This window comes from Aythya marila, assembly GCF_965140915.1.
Source record: "Aythya marila genome assembly, chromosome: Z".
In the NCBI taxonomy this organism is placed as follows: domain Eukaryota; kingdom Metazoa; phylum Chordata; class Aves; order Anseriformes; family Anatidae; genus Aythya; species Aythya marila.
The window spans coordinates 24,718,446-24,740,833 of NC_139080.1; the positions used below are offsets into that span (position 1 = coordinate 24,718,446).

At 38.5% G+C, this 22,388-nt stretch overlaps 1 protein-coding gene across 1 annotated transcript in view; it reads left to right on the top strand.

Annotated features, from left to right (window-relative positions):
- Positions 1-20,538: 20,538 nt before the first annotated feature.
- LHFPL2 (LHFPL tetraspan subfamily member 2) overlaps positions 20,539-22,388 on the top strand; it is a 129,510-nt gene continuing 127,660 nt past the window's right edge. The window contains exon 1 of the mRNA XM_082783322.1: positions 20,539-20,639. The gene's annotated coding sequence lies outside the window, so the exon portion shown is untranslated. The remainder of the gene's footprint in view (positions 20,640-22,388) is intronic.

Genomic DNA, 22,388 nt, shown 5'->3' on the forward strand with positions numbered 1-22,388 from the left:
CTCGACAAAGAAAAATATATGATGTCATGCAATATGTGGTGATCCAAAATGTATCCATAGGCATCAGTTGTGCTTAGCCTAGGAATGTGAAATCATTTCCAGGATGTAGCAGATCTCAAGAGAGAATTCTTTTCCATTTGGCAACCCACAGTAGGCATCCCTCCAACTGGACTCTGAGGCTGTCTCTCTCTCTCAAAACACTAACCTTAGCTCTGACATGAGGGACAAGTGGGTTGAGCCTTAGCCCGACCTACTGACTGAAGGTCCATGAGAAAGAGCCCTTGAGATGCTTCTTTCTGAAGCCTACCCCTTTGACACCACTGTTGCAGACATGATCTCACTGGTCCCCTGGCTTTCTTGCTGCACTAAACAACACTAATCCTAACTCTAGAACTGGATATGAGCCTTAACCTAAGACCCAGGTTGTGGTTGAGATGCCAAAGATGCTAGAAATAATGCTTTTTAGATTCTACTCCTCCTTTGCCAGCACCATTCCACCCCAACATACCTGGACACCTCACTCCCAACCCTAACCCTTGGCTTTGTTGCTCTCCAGACTTGAAGACCTTAGCCCTAGCCAAAGGCTAAGCCTCACTCAAGACCCCAAGCTATGGCAAGAGGAAAATGCTTCTCAGGCAAGAACCCTGAGAAGGGGAGAATCCTTTAGTTGCCCTTGGCAGCACCCACCACAGCTGGACCCCTAGATCTTGTCACTCTTCTAATCCTAAGAATTGCCCAGGGCAACAACCACACAGTTGGATTTGTAGTGTCTTTAGGATACAGCTCAGTGCCTCATTAGGCTGTTACAGGGTCTACCAAAGGAAGGACCAATTCCATGGCTTATTCAGGATATCCATCTAGGAACAGCTAGAGACAAAGTTGGAGACAAGACCATAACACAGGGCCAGAGACAGGTAACCCTAAAAGAAGGCTCAGGCAGTCACAGGGCTGAGCTGAAATGAGGCTCCTGACCCCACAGGCAGAGGCTGAGAGGTTCCAGCTGAAGATGCTCAGCATCAAGCCTTTTGACAGACTCAGGGCTCTGACACTTGTAGCCCTAATCCTTACTATAGATGAGAAGAGCCTGAAGACCCTTTCTAGAGCCTAGACCAGCCCTTCCCAGTGTCAGCCCATTGCAGCCCCACCCTAAGTGCACCCCCAGGTTTTGTGTCTCTCTAGCTATAAATAGGCTGAGGTTTGTAATGGGAAAGTAGTGTTTTTGTTAAGGGAAGAAAAAAAAAAACTAAGGTTTTTTGTTTGTTTGTTTGTTTATTTGGTCAGCAGGTTTCCAGCTGAGTGTTTTAACTCCTTCTACTTAGTATGTCAGCTGCAGACAAAGGGTGACCCTCATTCAATTTCAGATTTGGTTATTATGTGGGAAGATGCTGGTTAAATATACAGTGTAGAGAATATTCTGGCTCCAGTGTTCTCAGATTTATTCTGGTGCTGTACAATGTGTGTATGAGCTCATCTACACAGAGCAGAGCTGCTGCAAAGAAGAGTGAAAACATTTGTCACAAAGCAAGCAGAGTGAGTCAGTCACGCAACCATGGATATGCTGTGACGGCCCCTGTGATAATTGCATACCACAGTTAGCTGAGGCAAAGAGGATCATGCATTAAGTTCTTGTTGTGTTAGTGTTCCCTCCTGAGAGTGTTATTTTTCTGGGGTGGAGTGGAGAGAGATTGGAAAGGTCAGTGATATATCTGCTGCCAAGTTTCTAAAAAGTGACTATCAGCTGCCATCATCAAAGCAGCTACCGGATGTTGATCCCCTAATTCTGGCTAAACTCAATAGCAACACAGGCAGCTATATTTTTTTCTGCAGGACTATAGTTAGAAAAAGTATGGTCAGAATAACTAGATTTGGATCTAAGGAATGCAGTGCTTATTTGGATGAGTCTTCAAAGGCCACAACAAGGTACTACACCAAAGCCACAGTTCTGGGCTGCCAGATTCTGGCACTGAAGGCTGTGATAAAAATAAAGAACTCTGTCTTGCTTTCTGCTGTGCATTCTTATGATTTCTTCATGCAAACAAGGAATTAGAATGTAGTGAATACACACATAAACAAAGTAAGCTGTGTTCTGCATTCAGCAATTCTTTTTGAGTAGTTTTGGGCATACAGCCCATATTACTGAATAGAAAACTTTGATCAGGACATCTGTGGCCTCCCCAGATCATTTCATGGGAGTTAAAATTTTGCCTGGAACATCACTTGATGGCCCTATTAACACAGTATGTTAAAGCCTATTGTGTACATTCTCACACTCACAGCACCCTCATGAAATAGGAGTCTTTTTTTTTTTTTTTAATCTGAGGTCTTTGTTAAAGAGCTCTGAAACGACTAATTTTGGGAGATATGAGCCCTTAAGTTATCCTTGCATTTATCCTGCCTCACTAGCTAAAAGAGTTTAATGGCTCTCTGAAAGATGAAAAGATGAACATGTAGCAGATGTACATTTCAGTTCCAGCTTGACTCTAGTTATCTCAGTGTAAAAACAAATACTTTTTTTTATTTTCCTTATGAATTCCAGTTTTAATAATTCTGTGGCTACAGTCGTACCAGATGATTTTGGAGGTCTTTTCCAACCTTAATGATTCTGTGATTCTATGTTCTTGATGTTGCTCACCCACGTGGTTTTATCTATGAAACCTCAGAGAATTTCTGGACAATCACCATTTTATTTTTTTTTTTCACTCTGGCCTATGTATTAACAGCAGTGGGAGCCTGCCTAAAAGGTTGTGAAAATAGCTGTCCCAAGAACCATGAAAATACTGCATGAAAATACTGGTAGCTGGCCCTTACAGATGTACTGAATTTTCCGTCTAGTTCTTGTCCCCTTCACTTTTTTTTTTTTTTCAAATATTCCAATTTACAAGTCATGTTTGGTTGATAAAGTACTGTGAGAAATAATCCTAAAGTGGCTATTAGTCTGTTCTAGTCACACACTTCTGCCCCACCAGTGACATGGTGTAGTAACAAAGTAACTAGCCTGCCTCTTCAGATCTGTTTTGTCCTTACTTTATAATGAAGAGTGCATGGTCATGGTATGTTAAACAAATGGATAAGAACAACATATACATTAATATTATCCTGCTTCTAGCTAAAGCTCTAAGACTAATACAGTGGAGAAGCCTGACTAAGAATTTGGTGATAATTTTCTTTTGCCATAAATTCCACCTACCCAAACAAACAAACGAAACAAACAAACAGCCGAAATGGTATAGCTGAGTAAAAAGTAGGCACGTTTATGATATCAAAGAAGACTTACATGTATGAAAATATCCCAGCTGGATTTTGAAAAATGTAGGAGGGAGTAGGGTGGAACAATTACATTTCTCTCTTTATTTGTTCTAGAAAATATCCCACTCAGAAGAAACATTAACAAAACTGAATGACTGAGAGAGATTGTCTCTTAGAGGCAACAGGTATAAAGTATCTGTCTAAGGTTTTAGTTGTAATTACTTGCTAACAACAGGGTTTTTCACAATCATTTCTGCCCACAGTGCATGGGGATATAATGGACATTGCTTTATATGGAAAACTCCTCAGAACTCAATCTTTTTCTCTGTTTATTTAACATAAAGAAAATAGGACCATAGTATAGTAAACACCTGGCTGAAAGTAATCTTTAATTATTTTTCTTTCTCTTAGGAAAGGGAGAGCATTTTCCTACAAAAAGGAAGATTTTCAATTCAAATTTTTATTCCATCTATAGCAAAAAATAAAACTGCAAGAAGGCATTTTGTTTCTCTTTCTGGTAATACAGAGTACAGCGTTAAGAGACAAGTCTAATTGTTAACCCACAAATATTATTAAGGACATTTGTACTATTCAGTGAATTATACATTTTATATTTAACTAGAGACACCAAATATGGATGAATCTGATTCAAACCTCAAATCCAAAAGAAGCAAGCTTCTCTTCTATTTAAGTTTGTTGTACTTTTGACTAACAGATTTTGGGGCTCTGTTTCTAAATACCGCAGTGAAATTAACTGGTGCGCTAGCACCATATTAATTTATTTTCAGAAGCAGTGATGATGCTAAAGTCTTGGTATAATAACATTTCTTAACAACTTTTCTTCTCATATTCTACAGAAATGTATTTTTAAGTATCCACAGCTAGTGATGACTGACTATTTAGAAGCAGCCACTAAGCATCCTTTTACTTAATGAGATATAATAACATTTGTTTGATGGCATGCCCAAATAAAGCACTGCCCTCTTTTTATATATGTGTTGTTTTTATCCACTTGGTGAAATCACTTTGATTTCATTAACCAGGCCACATGTGACTATAATGCACTGATAATCACAAAACTCTAGATGTAGCAGAGATCTGGCATTGTTTAGCTCCATAATTCTTAGTCCCCAAAACGTGCATATAACTGCACCAGCCTCAAAGCATCCTGCCCTCACACTGCTGTCTTAGGAGCTGAATACTGCACGGCCATGCCAAGAAGTGTTAACAGATTAAAAGCAAAGAGCAGATTTCCCCTGTTTTGGAGGTGCAGTTTCACATTTACACAGGATGCAGTGTAGGTGAAGGCTGCAGCCAAAGGGGGTGGTCACTCACACCCTTCCCCTCTGCCCCTCAGTGCAACTGTGCTTTCCAGAGGCCTCCCTTGCACTGGGTGTAGCAATGGCCATGGGCAGACTGGAAATAGCAGCCTGAACAGACTTGTCCGTTAGGTGAGGCACATCAGGAAGTTATGAATTAACTAAGGACTAATAAACATCCGTGTGTCTTAGTTGCCCATATGCAAAAAAGGATAGGAGAGGCTATTGTAAGAAATAGAGGTCAAGGCTGTGCAAATAATAGTACATTTTGGAAAAACCTGCTTTAAGGTCTTGACCACTCAACCTGAATGCAGTCATGATCCCAGCTTGTATTATGAGCCAGGTGAGTAAAATTATAAAACTGAAGTAAAGATTTCAGTTTATATTATAAATATTCTCAGGTCAGGGAAAACTCTTTGATTCCTGTTCCCTGATAAAGGTCTGTTTGTTGTGGAATCATTGGCTTATTTTGCCCATTAATATGCAGAAGTGGTGTGCCAATAACTGTTATGCTAATTTCATGTTGGAAGAAGAGTAACTTATTCTTCCAGTTAATAACTTGAAACTATTTTATCTAGGCACATTAAAATTATTCTACTCTTGTTTTAATGTTATTTTTTTTTCTTAATTGTGTGTTTACATTTAAAATAAATGTTAGCTAGAAATGACTCCAGAGAAAGATATCAAACCAATTTATTCTTAGAACTTTAGTTTCAAAATGAACCTAATAGCATTAGGAACTATTATTATTAAAATTTACTGTCTTGAAAATATTACAGTCTCAATTTCCTCTGTGAGAGTATTCTAATCTCCACTTCCTTTTGTTACAAACCCTAGAGAAAAAAAAATGCTGTAGATAAAATTTCAGTTTTAGAAGGCCTGTAATAAAGCCCGTACAGATATATTGGCTAGTAAATGAGATAGACTTCTATAGTTCTAAAATGTGCTCATATTTAGCTTTATATTACTGCTTAGAAATCAAGTTTCAAAAAGCTGTAAAAGCAGCTACTGTTCTTTCCCTTAGGGTCTGAACAAGGAAATCCAATGTTTTCTGGTCAGCAGTAGGAATTCCACTTTGTAATTTGACACTCTTCATTCCTCTTCTCTCAAAGGCAGTAAAACAAAAAATTGAGGGCAGAACACATTTTCAAACAGTGCAGTATTTACATATCCTCATGTACCTTTCATTATCGGTTGGCACATACAAACAGAAAGCTTCATAACCTGGCCTTTTCCTTGTCAGTTCCGGCTCTCATCACACCACCTAGTTTTGCATGTTTCACTGAGAATGCATACTGGAGGATTTCTCTGATTTCTGTTCTGTTGTCCCAGATTTCAGAGAAATAGTAAAAGTAGAGCCAAGATCTTCATGTTAGGAGGCTGATATAGCTCTACTGTACCTGACAGAGCTATTCTAGTTTGTAGCAGTAAGAAGTTTTATGCAGTTACTAGAAAGGTATTTCTCTCTCTCTCTTTCTTTCTCTCTCTCACTCTCTCTTTCTCTCTCTAATTTCTGGTCTCTAGCAAGCATGTGGTGGTGGCATGCTTCTGCATATTTATGTAGCAGTAACAATTGGATCTTTTCATGCTCAGAGTGAGAAACTGAATCTAGTCAGGCTGTAATTTCTTCCTGACAGGCTCATTATTTCTCAGCCTCTGATATGGTGACAGTTAAAACCAGATACACATCTGTAAAACTGACAACTTCTGTGAGCACAATATGTCTGTCCAAGCGTACTTCTGTCCAAGCACTTCATAAGCCTACTCATCCCATGACCACTACCTGTATTGGTTGCAGAACATGAGCAAACACACTGCCACTCAACTTTTCTAGCTGCTATGATTTCTGCTTATTCATCTTTCTATGATGCTGTAAGTGATGGATGTATTTTTTATAGAGGTTATTGCAAAGTTCATGGACTCTGAACTAAGGAAGTTACTCAGTTGGCTTCACTGCTTGGTCTCATTTAGGATTTGTTCAAGTTCATGCTGGTGTCAAGATGCCCTCTAATTACATCGGAAGACATCAGTGCTATTTGAAAAAATCAGATTATTTGCAGTGAAAGACTTAATCATGAATGACATGAACTACAAACTCAGTTGGAAGTGTGTAAAATTCCATGAGACTTGCTTATAGTAGGAACAACTGTAGTAAGGAGAGCAGTGATGGGAAATGGTGTTCTGTGCTTTCAGTATGTGTGCTTCACATTACCTGTGCATGTGGCATGTATGCATCCTTAGTCACTTCTGTGACTAATGTATTAGAGATGCTTTCGAGGAGATACTGACTTTGGAACATTTCTTAAAACTGCTATTTCGTGGATGTACATAAGAACTTCTGAGAAGTTCACTCCTGCAGCTGGTGCAAATTTCTTGGGAAATCATAGCAAGATTCTGGTGAAATCTTACACACTGAATTGGAGTAAATTCCTATCATTGACATCTTTGGTATATAACATTTAGCTCAGGTCTGGACCAAAATGGTGACATGGAAACTATTTATGTAAATTTGCAAAATAGAAGCCTGTACGTTTCTGTATGTATACTATAAAGAAGTTGCAACAGTAAATTCCAGCACAAAGACTTTATGTTTATTGGAAATGATGTGGTTATTGTTCATTGTCATTCTTATCAGCAAATGTTATACAGCTGAGATTTATGCACTGCCTACAAATCAGAGAGAGATTTAGAGGAGAACATACTGGCAATTACTACATGCTACTCTTAAGAGGTCTGTCACCTTAGACTTTCTTGTGAAATCTACCTTGTGAAATAAGCTGCTGGGAGGTAGGAAAATTAGCTGTAGTGTAGGAAAGTGCAATCCCAGGCTCCGAACTCTGAGACTCACAGTGAACTATAATTAATGTTCCTTCATATTTTGTTGGTTTACTTCTCCTGGAAAAAGATGAACTCATAAAGCTGAACTACTTTCAAAAAGTTATTGACATTATTTGATTAAGTAAAAAAAAAAAAAAAAGTTATTTCTAAATTTGTTACCTACAAATTGCTAAGAATATAATACTAGTCAAACTGCATGTCATCAAACAAAATCAGGTGAACATAACTGCACTTAGCTATTGTAACTACTTATTTTTCCCACAGTGTTGTTTTATTTTTTTAAACTTCAAAGTCTCCAAATTCCTCCTGATTGATGCACTGATATTTTAACAATGTCTTTGTTGTATACTGCAATCAGACAAGTGCTAATCCCCTTGAGGAATCTGGCAGGGCTGTGGGAATCTTCCAGCCATAATTGTATCTCTGACTCAAATGTGATGATACTGTTCGCTTCAGCTGAGTAGTCAGAATGTGGTGTTGGTGTTGAGGGAGGATTATATCAACTTTCTCTATTGATTTATGAGTCTAAGGGTCATTCATTTATGCATTCTTCACCATCTCTGGTGAGGTTTTTTTGGTACTGTTCTGAAAGATGTTATATATGTAAAGCATGCTGTATTTAAACAAAGAAAGACAGTAATCTGAAAAACTAAAAGGAAGTGCCAACTGAAAATTCTAATTATAACATAAAAATAAAATTTCTAGAGAAAAAAAAATGGATGGTAAACTATGAACAGTGAAACTGAATTTTAATGGATGTACTAGTAGGGTAACAGAGACAACTTCCATTTGATTACTATGAACATTCAAGAGAAAAATAAAACAATGTAAAGATGCAGAGTGTAATACCACTTACTGTACAACGACATGATCCCAGGTCTTTGATTTACTTATCAAATTGTTTACAGCTGTTTTAACTGAACACTTTAATTTGTTCATTTGTTTTTCTTTAACAGTTTCTAATCACAGAATAATTTCATTGTAAAACCTTTTGGGAGTGTTGGTGGGGGAGAAAGAAAATGACATTGCAACTGATTTGTTAAGTGCCTAAACGTGTAACCTCTTCATATGTATTTAGCTTTTGGATCTCTGCCTCAAGCCACAATTACCATTTGTTTGAATTGTGGAATGGAGCGTCCATTTTTATGGTAATCTTAAAAAGGTTTCCCCAAGTACAGGAGAATCTTGATTCTTATTCTCCTCTACAATTATACTTTATCTGTAATTAAACAAATGTTTATATGACAAATATAGAAGATACTTACTATTTAAAAGAACTAGAAGACCCAGTAACAAAACATTTATTCATTGGATTTAAATTTTCAATGATCAGAATGTCAAGAAATAAATCATGTTTTAGAAAATGAGTGAGTGCTTAATTTATTTTGGTTATAATAGCACTAATGGAGGCCAACCTTTTGATGGTTCTTTAGTTATTCTGAAACTTGAGAAAAACAGGATCCCTGTTTGTTTTACTGAATATCGTATACCTGGGCTCACTGAAGTCCAGTTGGCCTACAAGCAATTCTGGAAAGACCATGATTTGGCTCTGAACCAGATGTTCCAATTGCAAACAGATAGCCAAAACCACAAATATCTAACTTGTAAGAAAGGGTGACTGACTATTCTAAAAATGCTAATCCACAAGAATGGCATATACACAGTAAATGGAGGACATAAATAAAAGCTTCTGCTTTATCCAAAAAGTTGCTTTGTTAATTTTGCCAGTGTAACGTCGTTGCAAAAACATGTGCCATATGAGAATGTTTTTCTTTGTTTGCTGTTCCAAAGCCAGAGGCTAATCCTAATTTTCTCTGTGTAGTACTTGGTCTGTGCTGCTGTATGGAACCATTTCTTAATGACCTTGTATGTCATCTATCATCTCCTTTCTTCCCAGACCATTCATAATGACTGTGCTTGCTGACTGTGTCACTGCTGCACTGTGATTTCCCTGACAAAACATAATGTTGCCCTCCATCAGAACAAAGAGGTCTACTTTTTCTTAGTTCACAAAATCATACTAAGAATTCTCCTCTTTTAAATTTCTCCCAGTGCCACCCCAATGATTTGTAGCTGAATACATCTCCCAGGAAATACAATAAACTGAACTAGTTTTGATGTTAAGGTATGACTTTTGCTTACTTGTCATTCAGTGGCTTCGCAAATCGACAATAGCAGGAGATAAAGTCCCAGCCACTTTCATATGTAACCACCCCAGTATGTCTTTTCCTGTTATGGTTACGTTTATCTCTTCAGAGCTTACTTGCTTATACTATTTTGCACAACAGAGACCAGCTACCAAATAAGAAATTGCTGAAAAAAAAAAAATTTTTAGACAAATAGATTTAACAGAAATTTGCCTTTTTGTTAAAGCTAACTCACTTAACAACACTGTGAATCTTAAAGGTTTCAGTGGTATAGTTGTATAGTTAATGTGTTTATTACTGTGCAGTCATCCACAATATACCATTTTGTGAGCTACAGTATTGAATTTGGCAATGATGCCAGGCCATAAGGTGTAGGTAACAGCTAAGCAAGATCATTACACAGTGAAATGTATATACATTTAATATTATAATATGCATAATATTTAAGTATAATACATTTATATAATATTTTATATTATATGTAATATATATATGTGTTGTGATATATAATATGTGGATATAACATTTAATATTGTAATAAGTGTGATATATAATATTATAGATTTTATGTTAATTTGATTAATGTGGCCTTGCATGTCAGAATTTTCTTTACTCAGTACAGAAAAGTACTTCAGGGGTCCTTTGGTACTGAGGGAAAAACATGCACTAATTGCTTTGCAACCCACTCCTGGTCAATATGTGCCTTTTTTTTTCTCTGTAATTAACTTTTTCCTTTCTGTTTCCTCGTGAGTTTATTAGCCCTATAATTATCATAATTAACAACATTTATTTTTAATCAGTTGTGGTATTTTAATTCTCATTTCTTATTTCTTTTTCCATACTATTCTCAATAATTACAGTGTCCTTGCAAGATCTGCAGATAAATGAAAATACTGTGTTTCCAAGTTTTTATTTTGATTCCATCTTATCTGTTCAAACAATGAAAGCATGAATTCCTAGTACTAATGACCATAGTAGTTATCTCCATCTAAGAGTTTTCATTTGTATTTTAATGTGGATCATTCATCACTTCTTGAGAAGCTACTCTTTTCATTTCCTATAGAAATGAAAAACATAACAATGCAATTAAAACTTTTCTACTTTCTACACAAAATAATCAAATATTCAGTGTGACTTGCTAATACTCACTTACCAGCACATGTGAGAATCTTCAAGGAATAAAAGGCTGTCTTAATGCTTGTAACTATGTAAGCCCAGAAACCTTCAATTAAAAGTCTTTATCAAAGTTACCTATTGTGGAAACAGGTTTTGCACTGCAGTTTGAATTGGCCATAAACTGCAATGAGATTGTTTGATTATTTCACAAAGGCAACGCAGCTGACTAATCAGAAAACTGTATTGCTGCTGAACATATATATATTCAAACTAATGGCCTAGAAGAGAAACTTAAATCCCTTGTAGTGAGATGGTGCAGTAGTATTTACCATTCAGATAATTTTTAGACCCATGAAAAAAAAATAGCTTTTTCCTTAAGACCAGTCAAACCATTTCAGAGACAAGGATTCAAAAACTGTTTTTTTTATAATGTAGTAAGGAAAACTGTCAGCTAAAGATCCCTACAGATCTCCCATAAATGGGTACACACCTGATACACAGACCTGAAGGATAAATAAGGAATAAGGGGAAAGGAGTTATTACAAAAATGTCAGTCGTTATGTTAAAAGAAAGATGAAAGCAGTGAGAAAAACATATCTTAGCATAGGACTGAAAAATTTAGTGTCCTGTGGTACAGAATACTCAAGCACTAGACCAGCAAAAACTACTATTTATTTATCTCACTTTTTATGTTGGGGCTCAGTTCCACATTCTATAAATTTGATATAGAGATTCAAACAAAATGATGGACTCAGCTTCCAGCGAATAACTGGAGAATAACAATGATCTGTACAGGGAAATACCATAAATCCTAATTATTGGGATCCTTCAGCAGGGCTTAATCAGTCATTAAAATTGTTTAGAAAGTTTGTTATAGCCAGCATTCTGGTCAGCACGGCATTTTATTGCTAAAATCAGTAAGCTCAATTAGATGGAATGTAAAAACAAAACAATGAGTGTTTTGTGGCTTATTAACAAAAGCAAGCTACTATTAAGTGGAAATATACAAAGTTAAAGTATTCCTTATAGAAATGCCATTTTTTAAAACAAAAATGCACGGTATTTTCTAACGAAATTCATGCACTGCTCTGCTCTATGTGAAGGACAATAAACATTTTAATGTGTTATGTAAAAAAAAAAAAATTAAAAAAAAATAGTGCATTTACTTTACAGTATTATTAAAAAAAAAAAAAATCCATTACTTTAATACTTACCATATATAACTTCAGATACTAGAATAACTGTAAGTATGCTGACCCAATTTTTTTCCCTAGACAACTCTGAGGTCTCTGAGCAGCTTCTGAGGTTAAACATTTTCTTGCAAATAATATAAATTTGGAAAGTTTGATAGGTAGTTTTAAGCAAATTGTTGTCCATTTTTCCAAGTTTATTTAGTATATAATATTTGCAAAAAGGTCTAACATAATCAGGCCTACTGTCTTTTAGTGTTGTGTGCTGCACTGCCCAATAAAATCTCTTATTATAAAAGCCTTTGCATTTTTAAAGGATCATATGCAAAACTCTTTGTACTCTCACATTACTTTTTCTGTAAAAGTCAGAACACATGTTCATGTCCCAAGGAAGCTAATATCATTATAGGCTGTAGTTTGCCACATTACAGGGAAATTGCTACATCCGCTTAACTGTAAGTACTTAATTGTGATTAGTGATTGACAGAAGGGAAGCCTTTTGGTGTGAGTCAGTGCTAGAGTCAATAAATATACCATATTAAAAATACAGGATTCAAGTCAAAAAGACATTTTCTTAATTAATTTACAAAGATTTTCTTCTAGTATAGTCTATATGACTCGGAAGAAATTGATTATATTTGATCCTCCACTTTAAAAAATCATCCCCAAATGATGATGTGTTGTTGTTTGCCCCCAGGCTACATAGGATATATGGATCACTTAAATCTGACATGTCAGATTATTAATCTAGTGAGGACATAAACATGAACATGATTTAGCCCCACAAAACAAGGATGAGTTAATGGCATTGCAGTCCTTTTCCTTAACAGAGTTGCTCTAACCTGTAACATTATCATTTTCAATTAATATTTGTAGCAGTTTCTTAACAGCTAAAACTGTCTAAATTATTATTATTATTGTTTCAAATTATACAGTGTATACAAACTACTTTTGGGGAAAATGAAGTACATTCTCTTAATTTCAATGAAAATGGTTTGGATGCTAAAAGGTTAAGATTTTGAATCTTGAGTATTTTGTAATAATTTTACGGCAACCTCCAAGCATATGGAAAAAGAGTTTGGGAAGCTCAAATTTAAACACAGAACAACTCTTTTTGCATATATTTTTTTTCTGTTTATTTCCAGAGTTCTGTTTTAACTAAAATATATAGTCTTGGCAAAAGTCCTTGCATGCATGTTTTCCAGTTTGATTTTACTGTCAGTAAGCTTTAAAACATAAAGTAAATGCTTCTGAGGAAAGGAAAGGAAAGGAAAGGAAAGGAAAGGAAAGGAAAGGAAAGGAAAGGAAAGGAAAGGAAAGGAAAGGAAAGGAAAGGAAAGGAAAGGAAAGGAAAGGAAAGGAAAGGAAAGGAAAGGAAAGGAAAGGAAAGGAAAGGAAAGGAAAGGAAAGGAAAGGAAAGGTTAAAGTGTGATTTGACAGAATGCAGAGGTAACAAATAGAGCCTGCTCTCTAGTTTCATTTTGGAGATGGATGTGATCATTGCATATTATCCATATTCGGGAGTAGGAAGGGTTTCAATACAGTTGTGAAAAGGAAATAAAGTGAAACTAGAGCCACATGAGAAAAGAATTAAAAGATTTCAAAAACATCATAAGTTACTATATTGCAGATGCCTGTCAAGTAAGGAAGATGAAAATAGAATATCAGTTCAGACTTCTACTCTGGAAGACATCATTATATCTTCTGTAAGAATAGCTTTATTGGAGTGAAAGTCATGGAAACTCTAACTGAGATAGTCTGCTGTACAAACAAAACAAAGAAAAGAAATCCAACAAAAAGCAATCATCATCATCATTTTTGTCTTTTTCCATCTTGGCCCTGCCACGGTGAGTGTGTAAAATCCTGAGCATCCAGACAAGTACAAAATATGTGAGGAATCCACAACTCATCCTTGAATGTGAGGCTGGAAATTAGCTCAAAAACAGCACAAACTGCCAGTGGGTGTAGTCAGTCCCATTAACTAATTGGATTCGTACAAGTTCTGGATCTCACAGCCAGTCCAAACAGAGCTTAGAAAGATGTAGTGGTGGACTCATGGCTGCGTCCTTCTGTGGGCAGGATTGCTCATGGGAATGTCCATTTTTATTCTGAAAATATATTTCAAACATTTATTCTAGAACTTAGGTTATGGAACAAGAAGCCTTCTTTACTGAATTTACACAGATAGTTGGGCCACTTTTCCTCCCAATTCTTAAGCAGTTTCTTCAAGTCGTAAATGACTTTGTAAAACTAAACAGTGTTATAATCTTTAAAGCTTTCCTATTTCCAGTGATGTTAGCACTGATGAATGAAAAATATTTAATAATTTTGGGATATATAAGTCCTAGAAATAGCACTAGACTATTTCCTTTTATAATTTGTAACACGGCCAGTAGAACTGTAGGATATTTTGGACAAAGTCCTAGAAAATGCCTCATTAGTGATAAATAATCTAGTAGTTGAAGAACATATCGGAGCTGCTTTTTTTTTTGGTCTGGATATATGAGTTGATAGGGTAATTTCAAATATTATATGCATAGTATATATGCTCAAGATTCTTAAATCATTTGACTTTATATGTATTCTTGTAGTGCTCCTTAGGACGTGTAAAGATATTTTAAGACATTATAAGAGCAATAGATTAGCATAACTGGGTATTAATGTGGGAATTTCAATAGATGAATGTCATATTTAAAGCTCAGCCTCTTTAATTATTTATACCTAATGGATATTTCAGTTTGTTCAGTAGAAAGGATACTGCTAATTTTAATTCCCATGAATTATTGCCTCAGAGTGCACTTAAAAATATTCTGTCATAGACCCCCAAATTATGGGAAAGGAGATAAAGCAGCTGTTACTGCTGTTGTGTCAGGCAACATTTATTTGGCTAGACAGCTTTTTTTCAGACTTCTTACAATAATATGTGTTTCAAAAATACAGATTAGACACAGTGATAAATCTGGATCCCTTCAGTGAGCCTGAGTGTCTGCATTCAATTACAACCTCCTTAAAATACAGTGGTGGATTCCTGCCTGTACCACACTTTCTGAGTCCCAAATTATTTTAACAACTACTGTCCCCAAAACTCTGAGCTTTTTTCAGAAACTGGAATGTGAGCCCTCAGAATATTCAACAGGGCCAACAGATAACTACCAAAGGACTTTGTTTTCTCTCTTGTTGCCTTCTTCTTAAACGTCTGTCCCAATTTACGAGGTACTCCATTTAACTGACCTTATTCTTCAATTTATTTTTATTTTAATCAATGCGCAGTGCTGCCTTGTATGCTTCATATCTCAGAGTATTATCTTCATAATTCTCCCAGGGCAGCTCTAAGTCCTTCATCCGTTTTACTTGTTTCTGGTATCAAAACAATTTCCACATAATTAAACTAACTTTCCTAATGTGAGGGTGTATAGAGTTGCCCCAGACTTCCTTCTCTTTTGTCTAAAGACAAAAATCTCAAGTTATATCTCTCGATATTTTGGAGGTAAGCCACCAACTCAAAATCAGAACAGTTAAAGGCAGCTCCCAGGCTTTCCTTCCAAGCCTTCCTCCCATTTTCACTCTATCCGCAGACAACATCTCTGTGTTTTCTGCCACACCGCACAGATCTCTCCTTAAGTCTTCACACGCAGTCTGAATATTGTACACTGATTTTGTATGGTATCTTTGAGATAGGATGTTTTCTGACTATACATGGCTAAAATTCTAACAGAAACTTCATTTTGTGCCTGAAGTATAAATTCCTTTTCTCTAAACTTGATAGATTCCATATGATACTGCTGTTATCCATTCAGGTTAACAACCCCCCCCCCCTTTTTTTTTTTTTTTTTACTAACTTCAACACAAGGTGCTGATTTTGAATGTCCTTACCAGCTTAACCACAGGCTCTTCTCATCTTTACCAAAATGTCCACTGTATTACTAATGATCCAAGATGAGAGTAGAAGTTTTTTTTTTTTTTTTTTTTTTCCCCCACATTGATACTTTTGCTAAAAATGCTGATTAGTAGTTTTTATTGTTATTTAATTCTTAACATCCTTCTGTTTGCCTGTGTCTGGGCATTGGACTGATTTTGCTTAGAGTGTAAGATATTTCTGGCCAGGAGGCCATTATTTCAGTTTGTGTTTATACTACAGTGTGAGTCTGATCCATGACAAAGGTTCCTGCAAGCTATAGTAAAACAAGTTATAACAGATGGGTTTCCCAAACTCAAACACTTTAAATGTCTTCTTTTTTTTTTTTTTTTTTTTTTCCTCTCTCTCTCTCTTTTATTTTTTATTTTTTCCTTTTTCTTTTGGCCCTACTGTCACTGGTTACAGAATAGAGCCTTCAGATTCTTTTCTACAACACCATATGCTGGTTGACACTAGAGGAATGAAATACTGAAAAATTAAATGTCAAAACTAAGTGCTAACAGGAACTGAGATTTCTGAAGCTGTAAACAAAAATAAGTATTACATGAGAAAGATGCATTTTCTTTGAGATCTTTCTCAGCTGATGTCTTCTATTTTACTTTACTTCAGGGGGAGAAGAATAAACAAATCAGAGCAAAATGACACCCTTACCCTCACTCTGTTCCCTCTGACTTCTCAACTCTTCCAGTGTTGGGCCATCCCTTTCTTATAGTTCCCACCATTTTTTGTCTCTTTAACTCCTCGTTTTCTATTCACATCAGAGTTCTCCAGACTAGTTCAGTTTGTAACATTTTTCTTCCAACCATTGATCATTATGTTCCTTGCACAAAATTATTTACTGTATGTTCCTATAGTCAGACCATATTCCAATTTATTCCAGTCTCCCACAGTGATAAGGTTTTGGAACAACAGCCACTGGGGAAAAAAAAAAAAAAAAAAAAAAAAAAAAAAAAAAAAAAAGAAAACTAAATAAAATTAGGGAGTATATGTAATATGCATGTTTCTAAAGATTATAGATTTAAGATTGATTTGCTGTTTAACAATTCTAATTCTAGTATGTGTGCATGATATTCCCTTTGTTCTTTTTTAGCTTTTTGTAGGCAACATATAGACATTTTTGTAACTTCTCCAGAATTTCTAATAGTTTCCAGTGACTATTCATGGAGCTTCATTCTGAGCCAAAGTGTGTCCATTCTGCTTTCCAACCTATGTGCTATTTGCTAGTTATTTGAATGTAATAGCCTCTTCGGTTGTACTTTCTGCTATCCTGTTTTGTCTGCCCTGTCTATGTTCTATTCTTATAACCTTCAGAGAATGTTTTTGGGCCACATCCAAGCCTGTATTTGTTCAGGTGAATTTCAGGAAATTTCAGGATGAAATAATCCTTCGTTCTAACAGTCTGTGGAGAATTTAAATAGACCAGTCAGAATGATGTCAGGTATTACTATCTGGGGTTATAAACAAACCAATATTTAGGGAGAAAAACTGTCTAAACAAATGAATGCCTATGAAGTTAATAGTTGGGAAGATCTACATGTATAAGCAAGAGGAAAAAACATTATATCAACTTTTCCATCTAATATATTACTTAATCCGAAGTGTGCTTGTTTGACGTCTGAGTTTCCTGTTTGTATAATGCATATGTGTTAAGTTCTGGTGATTAATTATTTGTTTGTGCTGGGTTTCAGATAATCAAAATAAAATGTTTAGATCTGCACATCAAAGACAATATTGTAATTCAGTAGTGCTAATACCTCAGTGCTTTGATAGAAGGAATTAACAAGTTCCTCATACCAACTCCAATAAATAACCTTTTCAAACTAAAAATAAAATAGTGTGGTATGGTTAGATCTGTCAGAGTCCCAGACCTTGGTGGTAGGTATAAACTCTGTAGGCCTGCTTCTGGATACTTGTTTGCTGGCCTATGTCTTGCTGTAGGTCTCTCTCACCAGTTCACATGCTGGAGTTACACTTGTACAAGTATTAATACACTTTGTGCATCAACAGCTGGTCCTGTGCATGCCTTGTTAATACTGCCAGCCCACTTGCTTTGGGTGTTTTGACACCTATACAGAAACACCTGGACAAATTTCTGAGCTCTGTACCATCCTGGGAGGGAGGTCTCATGTCCACAGGGAAGGCAAGGAAGGCTGTACTAGATGCTACACATGTAAGATGCTCCTGTGGACCCGCTGGACCCTCTGGCCACTTAGTGCAGCCCAGCCCTAGGGTGTTTTTGGAGTTCTTGTTCCTTCCTACTGGTGAAACCTGCCTGCTGCTGGCTGTTGTCCTAAACACCAGGCTCAGTCAGCCCCACAGTTTGAGACCCAGCTTGCTGCAAAGGTTTCTCCACTCAGGGCAGTGTGGTAAAAGCTAAGTGTAATGATCACTGCTGATGACCAGACAGCACCCCGTGGGACCATGTTGTCTGACAGCCGAAATTAAAATGTTCATAGCCATGGTTGCTCTTTGGATGGGTTACTGTTTTCTTAAGATCAGGTGCCACCATTCCTGTAAGTAATTACATATCCTATTGCTGAGCCTGCACATGGGCACTAGCTGACAGCAGGGCTGCATAACTTCTCCTAATGGGTATTTTTGAGTAGCTTGTTTGAACATTTCCTCTGGGATGCTGCTAGCATGAGGTTTCATGCTTTTTGGATTGTTGTAAGCTACACTTGTCAGGTACCACATTCCACAAGGAAGCTGTCTCCATTTAGCCAGGAGAGGACACTGCATTAAAGTGTGTCTGAACCCTGACCTACTTGGGGAGACTCAGTCAGGAGTGTCTGTCTTTCCTTTCTTCTCCAAATACTGAGTTAGAAGAAAAGGCTGCTGGCACCACTGGATCCACCACCACAACAGCCAGCACATCACTCCTTATCCCTTCTGTAAATCACACTGAAACTCTTAGGTGGTTTGGGCACACACAGGTGCCTGTCTTTATAAACACAGGGAACTTCATAAATTGATACAACAGGGATGACAATAATTATTTCCTTTCATTATAGGTAGTCTTAACTAGATAAACAGGCAATCACTTTATCTTTTTAGGAGTTAATAGATGATTAGTGATCAGTAAGAAACCTGATCTTTGCTACAAGAGTATTTGCAATGCTGTTTTTATACTCCCCTGTTTGACGTTATTGATGGACTCTCACAGCTCTAACACATCCTTTTGAAATGGCATGGGTCTTTTATCTGTCTGGGAAAACACTCTGATCCAGAAGTGGTAGAAACATCTATCGCAGAGAGCAGCTCAAAGTGTACTCAAAGGCTGGAATGCAAAATGCATTATAGCTTTTGGGAATCAATACATCTATTACATTCATTTTGTATTATCAAATAACATTGTAACTGCTCTGTTTGTTTGAAGTCTCTAGGGTAAAAATATGCTTTAAACAGATGTTTATTTTTGGACAGGCCTATTGAGTTGTCTCCTATTGTATGTTAAAGTAGCTACTCTCAGAGGTCACAGAGGGTTCAGTTTTACAAAGACACCCTTATTTTGTTAAAAATGAATGTTCTGAGTCTTTAATAGTAACAAGATAAAATATACTTAATACAAGTTTGTTAGAATGTTGCAGTTGATGACTCCTTCAGAAAGAAAGGGGAAAAGTAATGCAAGAAAGTTTGGAAGATAAACATAGGCATGAAAGCATAAGCTCCATTTTCCTAAATGTAAATACCTGTATATGTTTGTAATAGCTCTGCTACATGAACATTATTCTTGTTTATTTGTGCTTGTTTCTTCCTCCTCAATTTACACACACTCAGGAAAACTCTAACTGGCTGTTGGCTTTCTGAGCAGCAGGCACTAATTAAAAAGGCATAGGCCCATGACTGGACCCAGTCAGATGCACTGTGCCTCTGCACAGGCCTGATGAAGACCTTGTGGCCCCAGGCTGCCCCAGCCTTCATACATCCCCCCCTGTGCTGTCAGGGTGGAAGAGCAACGCAGCAACACAGATTCTAGCAAATGCACTGTTCAAGGAAGATAGTGCTCCGATAGCTGTGAAAGGAGAGCTTGCTTTTCCCCAGGAGGAGAGCAGAATTAGCTGCAGCAAATCGAGTTTTTCATTGGTGTTGCAGTTTGTTTATGCCTGGAGATACCCGGGGTGATTTATTTTATTTACCCGTGTAATGGCTGGTTTACCACTGGAACTGGCAACTGCCAGTTCCAATCTAGCAAGTGGAGCTGACTTTGAGAAGAGCTACGTGAAGTTATACACCTGTCACCCACTTGCAGCTACCAGCACATTACATGAGGGCAGAAGAGCAGGGAGTAGCACCGGCACGTGGAGACATGCCCGAGCCCAAACCGTAATTTTCTCTGCAGATATTTGAGGATCGCTGCTCTTAGACACAGGACTAGACGTCTTACAGCACTTTAAAAATCTCAGACTTCTTGAGAAGCCTGTATTGTCGGGGTGCTTCTTTGGAACTGGAAGAATGTTAACTGGGATGTGTAAGGGAGATGGAGTGAAAACGATTAGTTTTGAGGGGGAAAAGATTCCGGGGGGGGAGGGGGAGGTTATAATGAAAATAGCAGATTTACAGATAATTTGTCGGTAAGCTACGAAGCTGCCGGTGTACCACGGCCGGCCATTTGGAGAACCCCCCGGCAACCCCCCGGGGCACCCGCGGTCTCGGTGCGCCCGGCGGCGCCCCCCGGCTGCCGATGGAGGGGCCGGTGGTGGGCAGGGCAGAGCCGCCGCGTCCCTCCCCTCGCCTCGGCTCCCTCCCTCCGGCTGGGGGCGGCCGGGTCGGCGCTCGCCGGGATCCCAAACCTTCCTCCCTCGGCGCATGGTGGCGGCGGGGCCGCAGCGCGGAGGAGCCGCCGGGGAGCGGGCGCTGCCCGGCCGAGGTGAGGCGGAGGAGGAGGAGGAGGGAGGGAAGGAAGCAAAGAGGGAGGGAAGGAGGGAGCGGGACGCTGGCAGTGCTCCCTTTCCGTGCCCCCGGGAGAGCGCCCGGGGCCGCGGGCACGGCGCCGAGGCGGCGGCGGGGATGGAGGCGGAGAGCTCCGGGAGGGCGCCGGCGCTAAGGGGAAGGGGTAGGGGAGCCGGGGATGGTGCCGGCGCCTTGCTCACCCCACCCCCGTGCGGCTTTTTTTTTCGTCCCTTCGCCTCCCCCCAGGGCGATGCTTGTTGAGGGGTCTGGGGGGGGGTTTGTTCCCTGGGGTCCTGCGGGGCAGGGAGAGGGGCGTACGGCGGGAGTGTCGGTAGAGGGCTACTGGCTCGGCGCCGGGGTTTGGGAGATGCGGGTGTGCCAGCGCTGTGTCCCGGCAAGTGCCCGTCCTGCCGGCAGCCGTGGTGGCAGCGTGGCTGGGCTGCCCCATCCCGGAGAGCTTGTGCTGTGCCAGAAGCGAGCATGTGAGACGCTGCGGATGCACAGATCCCGCTGAGAGATGCGTTACGGGGAATAACCGAGACAATGAAAAGCTCCGGCTGACCTCATCTGGAAGAAAATGTTATATATGTTAATTAAAAGGTTTGGCGTCCTTAGGAAAACATTCCTAGACACCATTACAGATATCTTACTGTCAGCTCCGTCCCAGTCCCGCTCTGGGTTCTGGCTGTACAAGCTCACACCTGCAGAAGCCCTGTTTTTTTCAAGGGGAAGGTTGGCTTTTGGTCGGGGAAACCTCACTGAACTGTAACTCACCGAGGCCTAAATATCTGCTGTGCACAAAGAGTGGTTTATTAGAAACCATCAGTGACACTAAATCAATACTCCCGTTTATTCCTCTGAATAAAACATGCTACAAAGGCATAATCCTAATTAATCTCTGGCATCTTTTACATTTTTTTTTCCAGCCATTGTTAGATGCAGGTTATCTGCATCTACTCAGTCACAGCCATTGCTAATGAAAGGGTTTTATCTCGGACACAGTTTTGTGGCACTGTTACTTGATTTTCATTGTGTAGGCTAACTGCATCCACTACAGCTTTACTTACATCTCTGCTTTCTTCACAAGTTTTCTCTGTCTTGGTCATAGGGTGTTTTTAATCAGTACTTAGGAAATTGCTCAATTTATCTGTATTTGTTTATTTATATATTTATTTATTTATTAGTTAATCATTGTTTCTGTTAAGCATTCTGGGACGTGCTTGGGTGAGGATGTACCCACATATTGGGCAAGTAACAATAGTGGGTTGATTGTTTTTAAGAACATTATCTACTGTGACTGGACACAGGCTTTCTGCACAAGAACATGATATTCCTTTTCTTCCTACTCAATCAAGGCATGTTCCTCCAACTCACCTAAGTTGCTCTTGATTGTGCTGTGCTGGCAAGCTTGGGTTGGGAGTATGGAAAGCAAAGGCTGAAAGGAAGCCAGTAATTGCTGTGGTCCATTTTTGTATTGTAGCCTGTAGTTGTGCATAGTGCTTGTGGTGCTGTGTACTCCAGCAGGGCAGTGACAGATGAAGTGCTGTAGGTCACTGCACAGCCTGGAAGAGCCTTGCTAGGCTGCGGGTCATCCTGTAGCTGGCACCAGGCAAGAAACCCAGTGTCTTGTTTTGTGTACTGCAGTGTTGTAGGCAGTGTTTCTAAAATAATCATTAGATGGAAAGTAGGATTCATGATTTTTCTGAGTTATCTGAAGAACACAATG